Genomic DNA, 4,592 nt, shown 5'->3' on the forward strand with positions numbered 1-4,592 from the left:
ATCCCCGACACGGTGACATCACACAGACATACTTCGCACGGGAACGCGCAGAGGCCAGTGCGGGTTTAACTTGAGCACGTTTGTTTCGTCCTCTATCACAGTATCTTTGAAGTCTATTATAATGTAATTACGACCCTATATCACCAGTTTGATGGACATTCAGATTGACATATGCTCTGATAAGGAACTGATAATGTAGTATTGGCATTTGCATTTGCATCAGTTTGAATTGAACTGTCATGCAATGAAAAACAAAGCCTTTGGCCTACTATGTCATTATAGCAATTCCAGTCATTGCATATTTCTGATGGATAAAGACAGTTTACCAAATTAATGCTTGAATTCCTTACTTGTCTAGTGGTTCATTTATTTGTATAATAAATATGCATCATTGAACACATGTATGCCTCCACATTATTGCTCTGTTTCCAGAAATAAAATGAGCAATGAGGTTTTCTGTACATTGTGAAATGTAACATTAAATTCCAGAGTAGACAGGCAGCCACAGAGAATTTTTTTTTCCCAAGATATAATTGTGCGTATCTGCATGGAAGGACAGGGAACACACTATCATATACTGAGAATGTATGAAGTCCCTTTGGTGAATTAGGCTGCTTCCTATCAATACAATTTGTTTTATGTACTGTCTGAACAAGCAGTAGCTGTTGCAAAAGAATAGCCACTGCTTTGACTTAGATTAAATGTGATTTAAAACCATCTGTCACTCTTCTTACTGTATAGAGTAGGCCTATGTCAGGCTTTCATGCAAACTAAACAGGTTAAGAATATATAATTAGATAAGGGAGGAAATGTATCTTCTAAATATAACTAAAGTAATTAAAATGGCAACATGATCAGACTGTGCTCCCCTTCCACAGCCAAAATTAGGGCAAGGTACCTGGCTTATAAACTGATGCCCATGTGAAACCCATGGAACCCATGAAACATATGAAACCCACAAGCCAAGGCTCGTGTAAGACTACTTACATACTTACTAATTTACATGTGAAACCCAAGGTACTCATGAATGACTTCCTAATACTCCATAGCCAGAATATACGATTATCCAAATTAGCCTAATCTGATATGTTGAAGGTGACAAAGCTACCAAAGCTATCTGACTGTGAATTTGAACAGTAGCCCTTTGTACTGTTGCTCACTGCAAAAAGCCATGAATGACTCATTTACATACTTATTTTCCACACATTATCTTTTTTCCCTATCTTAATGTCTCCCACTGCTGAGGCCATTAGTGAATGATTCAGAGCAGCGTTTTGTGCTCGGGGGAATGCAATTGGGATGCATTTTTCTTCTCAAATTAAAGTGATGGTGATGGAATCCACGAGCGAGATTTAAATGAGTCCATTTGACCCCCTTGATTGATAAATATATTTATTTCCATTAACATGATTCCAGAATTAACTCTGCTTGTCCCTTTGAAAACAGCCCAGGGTCTATTAATAGAGGTTTCCTAGAGATGACCTTGTTGTGACAAGGTGTTTGACCTCACTCCTCGCCAGAGCTGTCTGCTGTCTCCAACAGCTGGGCATTTTGGGTAGAGAAAAGCTCTAATGTCTGTCTTGTAGAATGTGTCATGCTTTATAACCCCTTCTAATCTGCTGGGTTCATGCTAAATCATTGCTACTATGGGTTTTTATTGGTTGGGTGGGTTGTAGTAGCTACAAGTATAAGGTGAGACACATGGTTGAGCAGGAAATTTGGTATCTACTGTTCAAGAAGTGAATGACTTCACTTGAATAGGAAATGTACTGAATACAAATATAAACGCAACATGCAACAATTTCAACAATTTCACTGAGTTACAGTTCATATAAGGAAATCAGTCAATTGAAATAAATTCATTAGGGCCGAATTTATGGAGTTCACATGACTGGGCAGGGGCATAGCCATGGGTGAGCCTGGGAGGGCATAGGCCCACCCACTGGGGAGCTAGGCCGAGCCAATTAGAATAAGTTTTTCCCCACTAAAGGGCTTTATTACAGACAGAAATACTCCTGTTTCATCAGCTGTCTGGGTGGCTGGTCTCAGATGTCCCTGCAGGTGATGAAGCCAGATGTGGAGGTCCTGGGCTGGCATGGTTACATGTGGTCTGTAGTTGCCAAATTCTCTAAAGCAACGTTGGAGACGGCTTAGAGAAATCAACAATCAATTCTCTGGCAGCAGCTCTGATTCCTGCAGCCATCTGTGGCGTTGTGTTGTGTTATAAAACATTTGAGAGTGGTCTTTTATTTTCCCAGCACAAGGTGCACCTGTGTAATGATAATTCAGTTTAATCACCTTCTTGATATGTAACACCTGTGAGGTGGATAGATTATCTTGGTAAAGGAGAATTTCTCACTAACAGGGTTGTAAACAAATTTGTGAGATTTTAGAGAAATAAACTTTTTTATGGGTATGGAACATTGCTGGGATCTTTTGTTTCAGCTCATGAAACATGGGACCAACACTTTACATGTTACATTCATATTTTTGCTCAGTATAGAACTATCAACTGACACGGAACAGGTTGAGCCATCCAGCAAAGAGGGAGCTGAATTTTAGATACTTCCTTTGTCTGGAGTGAAATTGAATGGAATGTGTGCCAATGAATTTGAATATTTCCACCCCTGGATACTGTTGCCTTCCTTCATTGTGTTACAATGTTCATTCAACAACAATGAGGGCATTGTTTTTAGAACAAACAAACAGAATCAAAGCAACAAATGTGCCAATTTTCTGAGTATGCTGCATTTATTCACACTTGTGCATGATCACATCTCTGATCACACACACCGGAAATGAGTCATAGATGGGGGTGTTTCCCATGTTAAAGAAACGGGAAAGTCAGTGAGTTCGTAAACAGATGATGAGCGGGTAAGAAAAATGGCAAACACAAGATGTACAGTATGTCAGGAGAAGTGCAGTATTCTACTAAGGAGATGTATACCTGGAATGCGGAGGAGGAATGGAGGGAAAAAGAGAGGCAGAGGAGGTCAAAGAGAGAGAGGGAGGAAAAGGGTGAGCTTTTCCTCCCTCTTAAAATGGTTTGTTAAAGCAGAATGGTAGAACGTGTAAGCAGAGTGAGCTGTACACTGGATCGAAGACATGAGGAAAAATGGATTGAGGGAGGGCGAAGCATCAGAGGGGGTAGGTGTGGTGAAGTTCTCGGAGCCAGAGGCTTGCACCAAGGGTCAGGATAAAGATGAGACGTGAAGGTAGGAGTGATATTTTTGGAAAAAGTGTACCCTTGCTTTTTGGCTGATCCATTTGTGGTTTCAGGGTGGGTGAAAAATGAGCTGGGAGCTGTGGAATCGGTGAAGGTTGTTGATAATTGTTTGTGTTTCTGCTGGTCAGAGGAAGCAGGCCATCCGCATTTAAATGAATGGGGACAAGAGATGTGAATTTTTTATTAATTTTTTTGCTCTCAAGATAAGGGCGCCATTGAAAGGAGTGATTACTGGGGTAGCGGTAAACATGAAGTTGACCAACTGAAGGGGAAGATTCCAGGTGCTTGTGATTCTTGTCGTTTGGAAACAGAAGAGTCGTTGTCTGTTCTTTTGAGTTTTGATGTTGAGTCTTGGCCTGACAAAGTGATGGTAGAATATATAAGTTATCCTGTGTGTCAAACACATTACGCGGTTACAGGTGTCAAGCTTATGGGCATGTGGCAGCAGTGTGTAGGAGGGAGGTTCCTTAGGTGTGAGACATGTGAAGGGCATGAGAAAAAGGAATGTGTGGCATTGGGGAAAGTAGTGGTATGTGTTAATTGTAAGGATGCCCATGGGGCTGCGGATCAGAAATGCCTGGAGGAAAGAGGCAGGTTGAGGTTTCAAAGTTTAGAGTAGTGCAGAAGTTGTCATATGCTGAGGCAGTAAAGAAAGAAGAGGAAGATGGGAAGAAGGGGGAGAGATTCTGAGAGGAGTGGTGTGAGTAGTAGATTTGTACCAGTACAGAGGGATAAGCCAACAAGTAATATATGCTTCAGTAAGATTGGATTTTTAGCGTTTATAGCAATGGTTATCAATTGTACTGCAGGGATGGAACATAAGTTGCAGAAAAATGAGGTTATGGTGTCAGCTGCAGAGAGGTATTTGGATGTACGAGACCTGACGTCAGAAGTGTGTTGAGTGGTGGTGTCCCGTCCTTTCAGGCTGTTGGCCTGAGATAGGACTAGATAGATGCAAATAGTGGAGTTTTTAGTGAGCGTAGGATTAGATGGTAGGGTATTTGTTGATTTTTATTTATATACAGCACCAGTCAAAAGTTGGGACACACCTACTCATTCTAGGGTTTTTCTTTATTTTTACTATTTTCTACATTGTATAATAATAGCGAAGACATAAAAACTATGAAATAACACATATGGAATTATGTAGTAACCAAAAAAGTGTTAAACAAATCAAAATATATTTTATATTTGAGATTCTTCAAAGTAGCCATCCTTTGCCTTGATAACAGCTTTGCACACTCTTGGCATTCACTCAACCTGCTTCATTTCAATTAACAGGTGTTCCATGTTAAAATAGAAGGTAGGGCTATTTGGTAAAAGACCAAAGACCATATTATGTCAAGAACAGCTGAAATAAGCAAAG

This window comes from Oncorhynchus kisutch, linkage group LG21 (assembly GCF_002021735.2).
Source record: "Oncorhynchus kisutch isolate 150728-3 linkage group LG21, Okis_V2, whole genome shotgun sequence".
NCBI classification, from domain to species: Eukaryota; Metazoa; Chordata; class Actinopteri; order Salmoniformes; family Salmonidae; genus Oncorhynchus; species Oncorhynchus kisutch.